General features: G+C 42.9%; 1 protein-coding gene across 2 annotated transcripts in view; it reads left to right on the forward strand.

The window, feature by feature from the left end:
• The first annotated feature begins 2,657 nt into the window (after positions 1 to 2,657).
• The window catches only part of RASGEF1A (RasGEF domain family member 1A), a 157,756-nt gene continuing 145,557 nt past the window's right edge, over positions 2,658 to 14,856 (forward strand). For both annotated transcript variants that reach the window (XM_068687892.1, XM_068687895.1), the window contains exon 1: positions 2,658 to 2,910. The gene's annotated coding sequence lies outside the window, so the exon portion shown is untranslated. The remainder of the gene's footprint in view (positions 2,911 to 14,856) is intronic.

Raw genomic sequence — 14,856 nt, forward strand, 5'->3', positions numbered from 1 at the left:
AGGTTCTGCACTCAGGTGGTTTTGTGGCTTTCAGTAGTAAGGCAAGGAAAAAGACCAGCTCTAAGCCTGCTCCATTCAAGTATCCAGAGACTGTTCTGCACACAGGAAAGAAAGAAAAACACAGCAATGACATGCAAATTAAAAGTGAGTTCTCTCTGCTGGATGCCTGCTCTCATGTGCCTGAGCAGTTTCTGAATGTCGCAGTGATGCGGACGCCACACCAGGCATCCAGGGTGGTGTGGCAGCTGCAGGCAGATGTGCTCACTCCACAGGGTTTTGTACGCAACCCTGCCAACTCCTGCCTTAAAATAGCATTTAGTTCTTGACTTGTTTACCACCTCCAGAGTAAAGGCTTCCAGTTATATCCTGTGGGGTTGTACTTTTTTTTTTTTTTTTTTTTAAACCAAGGAGTAAAGGAGTAGCCTGGCACAGCCAGCTCCCAAGAAGGATGACAAGCAACCCCCCCAGCAAACAGCCACATGCGTTAATGCTGTCATTAACAGACCGTGGGTACCACTAAAAGGCACCCAAGAAACAATCTTACGCAGCTGCTGTGATACCAGGCTGTACAGGTGTAATTGAAATTAGAATTGACTCCATATTGCATATATGCAAAAGGTTATTGCCAAAGCACAAGCAGTGTTCCCCCAGCCCAGCTGGGGACAGACTGGGTCAGTTTTTCCTCAGCCTCCCTCACTGGCTGGAATCGCAACGGAGAATGGAATTTGCCAAGAACCAACACAGTATCCCCTCAGGGATCTAAAGGACAGTGCTGTAGAAAGAAAGATTTTAGGTGAGGCCTTCTTCCTTCTTTTAAAGCATTTTTCATGTTCATTTTGATATTAATATTAATGTCCTGTTGATAACACAAGTTAGTATCTAATGACATTTCTATCAATGGGAAATGTAGAATGAACTGCACTACAGAATAATCTACTGAGTCTGTGGTTCCCTGGCCATGCACAAATCCCAATTGTAGTCACTTTAATTGCTCTTAAAAAAAAAGACAATTGATTATATCCACCTGCTTCATTTTTCCTCCATCAGTAAATGTCTGGGTAAGCAGCCAATTTCGGACTACAGAAACGTTAATTGTGTGAGCAGAAACAGGTATGTATGCGTTATTGTTTTGCCAAGTGATACTGGCAACAGTGACAAATGAGTTCAATTAACTAAAGGTCTCTTCAAAATACACAGCTCAGGTTCACACCTGCAGGGTTCACGTGGCTGCTGAGCATCCTTGACACACTACCAAACAGACAGAAGGGGACCAGTGTGGAAGAAGTGAGAGCACTTTTCCACTTTTTTTTATTTTGTGAGTACAGGTCCTGCACACAGCTAATTCTCCCTGAGGATGCACTTCTTCACACTAACTACCCAGTACTGCCAAAGACCCCTTTCTCCTAATGAATTTACATTCACAGAGAGTTCACATTAAACACTTTCCCACATATTCCTCATGCTGTTCACACACGAGTGAAAGAATAAAGCTCCTGTTCATGAGCCCATGCAACATTGTATATGGAAATTTAAGGTTAAAAAAAAAAAAAAAAGAGGTGCTGTGGTGGTTCAAAGTTATAGGGAAAACACAAAGTAATGTTTGCCTCCCATCAGCCTCAGGAAACTTTTCATAAGCTCTTGAATCAGGGCTGCTGTTCTGTTTCATTATGAATGATGAGGGTGGCAAACCCCTAGTACCTTCAGCACAGTCAGAATTATATATATAATTAAATCAGATGTTTAAAAAAAGATCTGAAGAGCTCGTCTCATTCTCAGAGGGCCCTCCGCAGCCAATAGCGCCAGAACAGAAGAAAGCATCGTTCCGTGCTCTGCAGAGGGGAACAGGCCGAACTCCTAGCGGACATTTAACTGGTGCAATCATTTGGAGTAGATGTGAAAAATCAATTCAGTTTCTCATCGAGAATGCATGCGTATTTCAGCTCTTCCACCTTTATGCTGTTATGCTTTATTTCTTTTCCTAGTTTACTTTGGGAATTGAAATATGTGTCAATTAATCAGGATTAAGGCCATTGTTATTCACACTGCAGGAAATGTAAATTATAAAATACTGCCCTTTCAGAAGGAGATGGATTTGACGAATATTCAGAGCATCTGAACAGAGCTTGACACAGAGGTCGTAGCTCTTTCTGATATTCTTAAGACCCCACAGCAACTATTTTTAGCAAAGAGCCTCTGAAAGCCCATACAAGCCTTCCACGTGTGCCCTGTGAGAGAGGCTAAGACCCAGCAGCAAGCAGCGGGCACCTCAGCGTTTCCTTTTTCCCAGCCACACGCCAACTGTTTTTGGCAAACACATCATTGCGAGGCTACCTAGTGCATTCTGGAAAAGCACGGGTACAAACTTATCTAGAGAGAGACTCCTGGGTGAGGGGGTGCGGTGGCGGGGCTGAGATTTAGGGTGGTCGGAGCCCAGCAGCGCATCCCACCGGCATCCCTCCCGCTCCGCCGGGGAAGGAGCCCGCTGCTTTTCCCTCGGGGACCCCGCGGCCGGGCTCCTGCCTCCGGCACCGGCCCGGGATGCTCAGAGCCGCGGCGGCGGCGGCGCGGAGCTGCCCCCGGCCGGGAGCACCCTGAGGCCGCCCCGCTCCCCGCTCCGGGCGGCGACTTTGCTGCGGGCGGGCGGGCACTCGCCGGGCTCCCCCCTCTCCTTTCCTCGCCTCTCCTCTCCTTTCCTCGCCTCCCGTCGCCGCTCCGCCCGCCGCCGGCTGCGGAATGGGCGGCTCTGGCCGCCGGCTGCCGGCAGCTGTCACACGGCGGAGGCAGCCGCAGCCGGTGCGAGGAGCGAGCCCACCCTGCCGCCGAGGATGACTCACGGGGAGCCGGCGCTCGTCTCCCTCGTGCTGGCCGTGGACGGAGAGCAGCCGGCGAGCTCCGCGGGGCGAGGACAAGGTAAGCGCATCGCCCACCCCGAACTTCGGCGGCGGCCGCAGGGGCGAGCCCCGGACCCGGGCATCCCCCGGGCATCCCCCGGTGGGCATCCCCCAGCGGGCAGCCCGGCCCCTGGGGCTGAAGTAGGGTTTGGGGACGGGTCGGGGGCTGGCTTGAAGGAGAACACCTCGCCCAACAGCTGGGGCTCCGCTGCTGTCGAGCCACTGCTTGCCCACCTTCAGAGGGTGACACCGGCACGGGAACCCAGCAGGGCGCTTTGCTATTTCGGTAGGCAGAGAGCAGCCGAGCTGGTGCCCGCTGCAGCACCTCCCAGCCGTACCCTGGGCTCTCTCGTGCTCTGACTGCAAGGGAGACAGCCGGGCTGGGTTACAGCCTCTCTGTGCTGTGAAGGTGCTGCAATCGTGACTGGATCTACCTGTGCTTCCTAGGCATTTTAAGGTATTTTTCTGCAGCCTCTTACCCGTTACATCTGTTCAGACCGCCTATGTGCTGGCAATCAGCTTACTAGGAGTTGACTTTTAAGCAGTGTGTTACAAATTGCACTGGAAACCCACAAAAAGCTGCCCTGACATTGCTGCTGTGAAAAGGCAGCTCTGCTGAAGGACGGTGCCAGCTCCCACTCTGATCACAGGCGTGGAGCTGACAGGACAGGCAGCTGCAGTCAGCCCTGGACACCACTCAGCCTCCAGGTAGCCACCGAGACCCACAGGCAGTTGACCCAGCAGGAGCGGTTTTGGAATAAACTCAGTAAGAGGATGATGGTAGTGATGGGCCCTCCCCTCAGCTACTGCCCCTCCAGCCAGTCTTTTAAATAGGTTAGGGGGACACATTCTTATTTTGGAGAACTTAAAGCACTTGGTAGGGATCCTCAGGAAGAGGCAGAACAACTGCTAGATGTGTCAGCATGAACCCTACCTCGTTTTCCATCAGAATATGGTACATTCTTTCCCTGTGGTAAAAATGGATTTACCAGCATTATGCTTTAAGATTATTTCAAATCATTTGGACTGCTACAGAGACTTCAGTGTGTGTGTAATATATACATATACATATATATGTATAATATGTATGTATTTGAAGTTACCTTTTTTCTTAGGACTTGGGTACAATACCTGACTGCAAGGGTATCAGATTGCTCCCATGGAAAGTAACCCTGCAACACCCTTCCCACCACAGATTCTGGTGATTCTGTCTTAAAGCTCTTGGTACTCTTGGTGCTATCTTGTTTTAAATTAGTAGCTATTTATTGCGTGCAAGCTCTTTTTCACTTGCTACAGTAGCACATGTTGTAATCTCTGGGGTCTGAACAGCTATTTTTGACCCTGTCTGTCTGATGTCTAGAATACAAAATCATCTATTTACAAGTTGGGTTTTTCTGTTTTCTTCTCCTCTCTTCAGAGACGTCAATGTATTACCAGTTCTCTTCAGTATGGCTCCTCTAGGTGGAACCTTAGTCTATTTAGACAATCCACTGTGATAACACTTTTTTTTGTAACTTGGCAACAAGAGCTAAAAAATCAAGTTATATCCATCACACATGCAAACCTTGCATTGTGCTGCCCCATACTCAGCAAATTAAACCCTTGAGATAAATGGCACCGGACTCGTGGACAAGTCGGTTTAATATCATTAGCTTGGCTTGACGGTTGTCCTAATTACAGAAGTCAAAGACTGCAGGAAGCAGCTGCAAAGTCAGCACACGTGCAAGGAGCTGTCTGCAAAGCAGAAACACATGCTTTAATTTGAGGCTTCTTTGTTGCAACGTGAGTTATTAAGGAAAAGTATGGCTTTTAATACAGTTGTTGAAAAAAATGGTCTGGCTACTGTTCAGGTGTTCAGAATTGCATGGCTGTGTGGGGTTATCACTTGCCTTTCTGTGAAGGTTCACCTCTGACATGGTATTTTTACTAAAGTAAACAAACAACGTTTGTTTGTTTTACTAAAGTAAACAAACAAAACTTCCAATGCTATTTAGTTGTGATCAAGCTCTCAGCTCATTCATTTGCTGGAGAGGACAGCAAGAGGGAGATAAGTCATGGTGCTAAGGAGAGGTCAGCACGGTACTGCGCCCGTCCTCCCTACCTCCTCCAGGCTAGGCAACCCACCAGCACTGTAACTGCATGGGCAAGGGACACGAGGTGACACACAGCAGCTACACAGGAATCTCAGTAGGAAACTCTCCTAAGACACAGAGGTGCTCAACTCCAGGCCTCTGACTGAGCCTAAAAAGATTAAGCTAGCCACAGACATTGCTCCTATATCTAAGCCCATAGGTATCTGGGGTCAGGCAGCTGCTTCAGTGGGTGGCAGGGGATGCCCCTGCTTTGAGAGCCACATCTCTCCTGGCAGCTCACCTCCACGAACTGAAGTCAGGGGAAGCAGAAGTTTTGCTGTGGTAGTTAAGTGGATTTCATTCCATAACTGATGCCATTCAGAAAAGATTAAGGTTCAGACAAGTTCTTAATCTTAAAAAAAATATATATAAAAAAATAATAATAATAAAAATCAGCCTAAGGAGAAGCTGCTTGCAAGAGAAATCCACAGAAATAAGCGAGAACTAAAGAGAAGCAAAATTGCACGCAAAAATAAGAGCTCCAAACAAATCAGCAAGGTTTTTACATGTCAGGAACATACCAGCACATGATTACAATCTCTATGAAGGTATCTCCTTCATCTCAGCTATTTGATCAAGCATACTCTCCTGCACACAGATGTGCAAAGATGGGTAAAAATTCATTCTCCAGTGCAACAAGCACACTTCGCCCCTTTATGGTTCATTGTTAATGGCACTGTAACGCAGGCAGCTGTAGCTCAGCTCATTGCACACCGAACAGTTAAGATTACCTCCTCCTCTTTGTGTAGTACTTTGTTAAATGGTAAGCAAACAGGATCTACTGGGAACACTTCAAACAGAGTTATTATCACCATCAAAATGGTATTTTAAGTTGGATTGTACACAGGCACTAGTTTTAGGATGGGACATTTCACACACTAGCTGTATTGCCTTCCAGCAACATCTTGTTACATAGTCTCAAAAAGTCACTAAGATAAAATCTAATCTTAGTCCAACACTAAGGTGTTCATAGAGATGAAAGTAAGGTGTGCACGCTATGCAAACCATGCATCCAGCCCTTATGATCAGTCATTATATCCTGATCAGGCAAATGACTTTTCCATGAAAAATTGTATTATTTTTTCTTTATTTATTGCAAAGACTGCTCTTTATGTTTTCTCAGATAAAACACAGATGGTGCAGTTTCCAAGGCACCATTTTAGTCCATTCTTGCTCAAGCAAAATAAAAACAATACCGTGTTTACCACAAAGTAGCTTTCCCCATACTTCTGAGCTTTGCCATATAATTTGAATTTGTGGAAGCTGATGTCTTTCAGCTAATGAAACAACAGAAAAATGCTTTTGTCTTATCCTTCCTTTCATTAACATGTGAAAAGTCTTTTCACTCAATATCAGTTTGTCTGTTTTCCTGTGATTGTGATTCAAATTTCCAAAATGATAAGGAAACTAAGCATGCTAGGCACATATTCCCTTTAGTTTTTAAGGCAATTTAGTTATTGAGTTATTGGCTAGCATAGGGATGCAACGTTAAAGAAACTGCATGAAGAAACTAACAGTTCAAAAAAAAGGAAACCTAAGAGCAAAGAGTAAATTCTCTAGAGAGGTACCGGTGGATGACACACCTGAAATTGATCCTAGCCATAATATGAACTTTGGGCTTTTCTCTACAAGCTACGTGTAGCATTTACTTCCTACTTCTCCTTGTGGCTTTCCCAGCCTTGCCATATTAATGCTGTGTGTTTGAGGAAAACGTGCTTATTCTGAGGGCACCAGCAATGCTGGGCAACATCTAGCAAAGTGTGTATCACCTGAGCAATTCGTAAGTGACAGAGAGAACGATATCATGATCCGCAGGCTGAAGCAACCAGAATAAAAGCCATCCAGCAGCAGGTTTTACTAACACAGTTACTGAGACTGTAGGTTCATAAGGAGCCTGTAGCAATGCATGACTTGAAACCATACAGCAAAGGACAGATTTGCATACTGCAGAGGTACAGGACAAGACCAATGCGGCAAGATGCACAAGGGCACAAGCAAAGTGTGTACTGGAAACAGCAGATGAGATGCACAACTCTAACAGACTTCTTTCCAGCTTTTACAATGAAAGGATTCAAGTTTTTTTATAGGTCCCAAACAATACAAGTTGAATAAAAGATAAAGCACTCAAAAATCATATGAACCCATGTGTGCCACATATATATACAGGTGCATATATTACATTATAACAGTGCCAGATACTAAAAGCAGCAAACGAACAAACTAAATTAAAAACAAAACAACATAAAACAAAGCAGAAATAAAACTGCAATTCCACAAATCATATCTGGTCATTTTGAGGCAAGCTTTCAGGCAGAAATAATGAATTTAAATAGACATCCTCAAATAAGTAGAAAAGAACACAGAAGCTTTGAGAATTCTATCCTGTCTGAGCTCCTAAAGCAGCTCCAAACTCTGCCTTGGTTACAACCACGTCCTCACAACTTTCCCATCACTACAACATCATCTCTACTATATCGAATGAGAACATATAAAGTAGGTATCTAAAGAGATTAGAAACCTTTTTGATCAGGATGCATAAGATCATCTCTTCCTTGCTGTTAAACAACATGTAACAAACCTACTCGTATGTTATTCACGTGACAAGTCCAAGACCAGAGTTTAAACGTGGTTAGGAGTTTTGCACCTTACTGGTTCTGGTTACACAGAATAGTACAGACCTAGCTCTACTTCATTCCCTGTGGTCTTGCAATCAATGAACACGCAAAAAAAAAAAAAAAAAAAAAAAAAAAAAAAAAAAAAAGCACAGCAGAATTCCTTTCCCTGCTTTTTGGTTGGTCAATTTTCACTTTTTCTCTTCTTCTACCTCCTCTTTATGATGGTGAACCCAAGTTATGATCAAGTTATGATGATGAACCCAAGCAAACTCCATTATACCAGCTGATTCTCAGCCAAATTATCCCATCTAGAAAATCACCCCATAAAACTCCAGGGTACAATTCAGGTCATAAGACACCTACAGACCTTGCCATGCCCAGGCAGGGTTCAGGTTTCCTTCTTGGGGACACCGCTGGGGTGGCATGCAGCAGAACAATGGCACATCCGTCCAAGAGGCACCTGAACCCTGCATGCCTACCTACTGCCCTTGGAGGCTGTGCCCAAACAGAACTGCAAACGGAGCAAAACATTAGGCAGAGAAAAGACAACCTACACAACACTGGGAACTGCAGAGAAGACTTATCAGGTTATAGGATAATAAGCTTCTTTATACAGGAAAGGAAACAATACAGAAAGCCATGCACTTCTAAGAAAGCCAAGTAATTCTACAGCTAGTTTATTCACCAGGAAAATGGAAGAAAGAGTTAATTAAACCTGTTATCTGTGGTCTGAAATATTAACCTGACAGCAGTGTTTATCTTTTCTGAAACAGCTTTAATGATGTTATTTGTGCCTTTACATTTTTCCTCATTGCTTTGCTCACTGTCCTCTGATGCTACTAGTATTATTGCACTTTCAGTATTAGTAATAAAACAATTACCGAGTCTCTCTGCTGTTTAATGGGTTTGAAACCTCAGGAGTTGAAAATAATTAAGTTGAATATTTGTGCTTGCAATGAAGTTTGAGATTTGATGAAAAAAGAAAAAAAAAAAGAAACTAACAGAAAGATCCATAAATATTAAAGTCAAATGGGACTACTGAATAATTAAGTCTAATTTCCAGCATACCACAGCAACCATGTAATTTCATCCAGTTTTACCCATGCCAAGCCTAGTATCTTGTACAGATAAGTCCATTGTTAGAAAAATAGATTCAAGATCTTGAAAATGATAATACAGGCTGCTGGTGCAGGATGATACAACTGCAGATCAAACCAGAGTGGGATTGATCCCTTCTGGCCCCACAAGTCATGGAAGCCAGCCAACCCTACCTCATAACATATCCACTGTCTAAGCATGGGAATTTAATCTCAAAACATATTTCTCACAAAAAGCTAAGAGAAACTTAAAAAGGAAAGGCAAAGTGTTGACAGAATATGAGCTAGGATTCAACGCAGCTGACTGGCACTATACCTCTTGCTATCCAAAAACAAAAAAAAGTTATTATTTCAGAACTCTGAGGAGAATTGCAACAACATCCCACTATTACCTTTTTTTTTTTTTTTTCCATGCCTGCATCATTTATTTTTTTTCTTCAGCATATTGTTACTAGATACCATAATGGGGAAAAAGGTAAACTACTAAGTTTAACATTAATCAAAAATGTATCAGTGCTGTAGCTCTAAAGGTAAATGTAACCATTAATTCTCCTTTTGCACTTTTTTGCTAAGGCAGAGGATAAAGTTGTCTGGAGCCAAATGTCTACGTACTGTTATGAATTCCAAAAACAAAAAGACAGCTTTTATGCAATAGGAGAGAGGGAGACCAGAAGAGACAAGTATCCCTGCACAGCTCTGTGGTAGGATTTACTGACAGGGCAAACTCAGTTCCCTCAGCCAGCCTCTGCATTCCTTGCTGCAGCCTGAAAAATGCATTTGCAGCATCGCTGATGATGATGAAGAAAATGAATCCTGCTAAGGAAAAAAGGCAGAGGTGGGCTGGCAAATGATGGAAAGGAATTGGGCGGGCTGGAAGCTATTTGCTCCCCTCTTCTACTTTCAACGTTTCCCACATTTGTAATGGATCTAGGGAATATTCAGTAAAGTAGTAAGGATTAAAATACAAATGAATTCAAATAAATGCAAACAGAATGAAATTAAGTGGCAAATAGAATATACAGGTTTTTTTTTAACAGAATTACAGACGTCATCTCCCTCAAACAGGGTTGTCCAATTGTCCACGCTCCAGGTGGGAACTAGAACAAAAGTCTTGAAACCCAAATCTTCCTACAGGGCATCTGCACCTTCAGGTTGCAACCCTTGTGCCATGAAAGCAGCTGTAACGACTGCCAGAGACAGGGTGAGTAAGGGAGCAGATACCATAGCAAGAGAAGGTTCTCTCTGTCACGTTAGTTTATCGTACATTACAAAATCAATTCAACATCATTCATGGTCTTGTCAATCACTGTTCTGAGGCACTGCAGGACAAATGGATTTTTTTTTTTCTGTGGCAATGTGATAGAGAACATGAATTTTGAACCTTACAGCGGACAGTTCGATATCCATAAAGTTGTCTTGTCAAGTCAGCAGAATCCACACTGCCTTTTAGTCTCCCAGTGCTGGTGCACAAAGGTGGGCGACCAGAAGCAGCAGGAACAGTGCATTTTGTGATGTGCAAAAGGAAAGACCTAGCAACAACCACTAAAATAAAAAATACATGATGCTAACATCTCCTTAAAATACCCAAACTGGAGAAACCTGTGGTCTGCTGAAGAAAAGAGAAAATGAAGGGAAGAAGTATGGATGTTAGCGTATCACTAGTGTGAAAACTGAAAGCTGTAGAACTAGGTGGGGACTTGAGTTTCAGCTGCTGGGACTCAGCCATGCTAAATTGTGCCAACCTCTTTTCCCTGAACACTTGGGATATGTGAGATCCAAGCCTTCTACATCAGTTAACTGGCTGGGAATGGGAAGCTGATATTTCTGAGCAAGGAAAAATAAAAGAAAAGTCCATAGCAATACAACTAAATACCTATTATTTCATCTATCATCAGCCTACAGTTAACTAACAGCGTTGTTTGTACCTTCAGATCTGTACTCACAGTAACTAATATCCCATTCATATACCACTAATTGATATGTTTTGACAGCCAGAAAATTGTTCCTCTGCCAGAACTTAGGAAACAATTTATTTTATTTTCTGAGGTGAGAATGTAAATATAACAAGGCACTGCAGAAATATCCCAGTCCTCCTCTAATAAATAGGACAATTAGTGGCATGAATGCTCAGCCCTCATTCAGAAACCTCTTTCTGTGAGTAATAAAACTGCTTGGAGGGTAGGACCTAGAAGAATTTACCTACTTCTAAGTTATCAGTAACTGTTAAGACATCGTGTGTCTGAATTGTTTCTTCAGGATGACTTCTATGGCTGTTTTTTTGAGAAGGAATGGGGTGCTGGTTGCTGTTTTACAGACTCACAAGCTATTTTATAAAATGCAGACACCACCTTATTTTACAACTCTTAATCAACATAGATTTTTTTTTTTTTGTTCTCCCTGCCCTCCCCTTATTTTCCTCTGATGAGCAGAACCATGAAAACAGTCAATGAAGAATCTCAGTAAAAACCCTTTCTATTAAGCTGTGATTGCAGCTAGAAAAAACGCACGGTACCTTTCTGGCAGGTAGAAGCTCATTTAAAATCCTTGAATGAATTTTCCCTTCTCCTTCTCAGTCAACAACAGATCCTTCCAGGACAACAGCTCTAAACTGGAATGCGTGAATTTTGTCTTGGTCAGGAGGAAGCTTGAAAGCATACATCATGTCTTACCACAGACCACTGTTGACTGAGCTTGTGAGACCCCAGCGAGGCATGTGCCCATGGCCTGTGTTAAGCCCTGGCACTCATGGCATCACGGGCACACTGACACCTTGGTGCTATGCACAGACACGGGATGGGATGGCTGCAGGAGGGAAGTGCAAACCAACCCATTGACAGATTGCAGGTGATGTGTACCAGAAAGGGGTGGGAGAGGTGAGGACACAAAGTTTAAGGTCCCATGCTCTGGAATGCGGACTGATGTCCAGCAAATGGGATCTCAGCCTTGTGCAATCAGTGCTGTCTAATTGCATTTTGTCTAAATACAGGGCTTTTGCCACCCAACCCTCACCTCTGATCATCATTACAGTTCATCTCTGAAAACTGCCAGCTCTTGCCTAGGCCTCTGTGAATACAAATAACTAAATGTCTGCAATAAGCCAGGCAGCTGACTCCAGGGTTTTAAAGGTCAATAATTTCTTTTTAAAAATCAATATATTTGTAACTAGCTAGGTAAAAGCTTCCAGCCTGAAAACATGCTTAAATGGACAATCCAATGGGACATTTTTCCAAGCTGCATGAATTTTAACAATGCTCACACTTGTCAGTTTTCCAATTGTCAGAAGGTCTTTTATAAGGCATGGAGGATTCTGAAGATTAATTCTGCTCCTTTCTAAGAAGTCACCATTTCATCATCTCCTATTCACAGCTTATCACATACAATGGATACTATTCAACAGTGACGACTCAGGTACATTAGAACAGGACAAGTGTGCAGGCTATAGCTGAACAATGGTGTTTCACTGTGTCAAGGGGAGCAGGCATGGTGCTGTGTGTAGCTGCCCTGAATGGAGCATTTTCTTTCAGCTCGTTCTATTCTCCAGCTGTTGCTGCTGGAATCATTGGTGGTTCTTGTTTGTCTATTTATTTTTAAAGGGATTGTCTACCATCTGAGAAAAGGGGCTGAATTTAACATCCCCCCATTTGCATAAACGTTTGTGCAATAAATAAGGATGTGAGTGAATAAAATCACCTGTCTTTCCCAGAAACCATTTGGTTAGTTAGCTATGATATATTTAATATTTATTGGCTTAAACTGTTACATTATAATGACAGCTACTCAAGTGGGCCTGCATATTAGCATTCAAAACAAGCATGATTGGGAAATGCATTTGATTCAAAGGAATTAAGATTATTTAATTTCCCTTTTTGCATCTCACTGTGACCACAAGCAGCAATAAACCATGATAGCCACTGCCTGAACAAAAAGATACAAAACCTCAAAGGAAAAGTTATGGCAGGGGACAACTTTCATGCAAGTAAGAACAACCTACAAGAAAATAGCTGTACATGTTGCTGTTGCCTGTCATTAAGGTCTTAGACATCAAGTCAAGACTTGGCTATTTCCTTGTAAAAGGGGTTCGCAGAAAATAGGCTAGGGAGTTACACAGGCCCCACAGGAACCCAGCTTCCTAAAATTAGGTCAACACTGATAGGAAATTAGATTCAATGTTCTGCTGACCAAACAAAAAAGGGGAGGAGTGATTTTTAATCAAGAATTCTTCAGGGTAATGTTATATCTTGCTGGAAGTCACCAAGTATGGGCTACAAACTTGCACACTGGTTAGCTCCTTTCTCTTGCCAACATCTGCTAGCACTCAACTGAAGCACAAATGAGAACTTTTAAATTAACTATGTTGCTTAAAGTCAAAACATGCAGTATTATTGAGACAAATTATTACACTCTATCCTTAAAGGGCATTCAGCCTAAGACTTATCTACTGAAATTAATTTCTCAATTAAATTGCCAGATGACAGCACTAATGTTGTAAAAAAAAAAATAAAAACAAAAAACAAAAACCAAAAAAAACACACACACATACCAAACCACAAAACCCAAACCAAAATCTACTTCAATTCAAATCACTCAAAGTAAACATTCAAAACATGCCAGTGAAGTGGAGCTTGTATTTCTATAAAGCATGATGTAGCAACCTAGGAACACACTAAAAAATGATCTTGAGCAGTAATTTCCTAAAATCAGTTCTAGCCATCTACTGTCTTACCACACAGTACCTCTGAGGCTTGGGAACCAAATGCTGGGGAAAAGAAAATGTTGCTCTCTAGTAATGAATGACCTGACTTTGACTTAAAGAATCCTTTGAGCAGAAGGACTGGACCGGAGTAATGAGAAAGGAGAGCCCATAACAAACAACACCTAGTACTGCCTACTTAGTAGTTCAAGACCGTTTCAAAATATTGCTATTGTTTAAACAAGTTTATAATGCAAGTGTCATTTTGATTTGGGGTAGACTGTATACCTGTACACCCCAGCGTCACTCTGGTCATATCCACTGTGATTCCTGTTTGGAGGGTTAGGTGTACACAGCCTGACCGACGGAGGTCCTGCTGGCCTCACCAGCACATGCAGCAATTCAGAAGGACACTCATAGAAGTATCTAGTGCACACCCAATTCAGAAAAGCCCTTTTGGGGATTGCAGCAATGTGCAAGGATGCTGGAAGCTGCCAAGAATGATATAAGGCAGGTTTTGACAATTCTTTGACAGAATTTCTTTGTGTACCTGGGGAGCAGGCCAATTAGTGCAATGGAGGATTTTGTTGTTTTGCAGACATAGTTACTGCAGAAGCTCAGCATGAAATCATCCAGCCTGAACCTACCGCAGACCCAGACAAGAAATGTCTCCCACTCCTTCAGCATCACAGTCTATAGCAGAAAGTTCTATCCAGTATAAAAGTCTGTAAATTATCTTCCCCAGGCCATCCAATATTGGCACAGGTTCATGGTTAAATAAACGAGAGCTTGGGAGATTAGCTCCTGGGCTACTAGCTGGGAGCAAGCTGGGACAGAGATTTTTCATACTAGTATGAAGATAGTTTACCCAGAGCTGTAAATTGCAAGGAATACCACTCCCTCATTCTGCAGCACTTGTACAGCACACCAGAAGGTTTATGAACACCCATGTGGGAAGCACTAATGAGATACCTAACAACAGTGCTTTGAAGAGGACTGTTTTTTTGCGGCTAGGGAACATGTGTCTTCTTTTCATAATGATCACTGACCAGGAGCTTTGTTCCCAGTAAAGTTCCTCCTGGGGTGCTGAGTTATGGAGGAATTCATCACACCCTGCCATAGCATTTGAGGTTTTACCACACAACTTAAAATCCAAACAGATAATCACGTTACTTTCCTTAGGATTCTCCTGGGGTGGTACAGCGGGCACTTGCAATGCTGATGCTGCTGCATCCAAAATCACTTTTAAGCTATCACAACAAACTTCTTGTGCAGGCTTATAGCCTGCTGCGCTCCAAATAGCATCTGTACAACCAGAAACAAGCATTTACTTACAGAGGCAACGTAACTGATTCATACAAACAAGCAGCACTCCCAGGAATAGCATCCTCATATGTATGTGCATTTATTGCACATGTGGCAGTTTTAATG

This window comes from Anas acuta, chromosome 7, assembly GCF_963932015.1.
Source record: "Anas acuta chromosome 7, bAnaAcu1.1, whole genome shotgun sequence".
Taxonomy (NCBI): domain Eukaryota; kingdom Metazoa; phylum Chordata; class Aves; order Anseriformes; family Anatidae; genus Anas; species Anas acuta.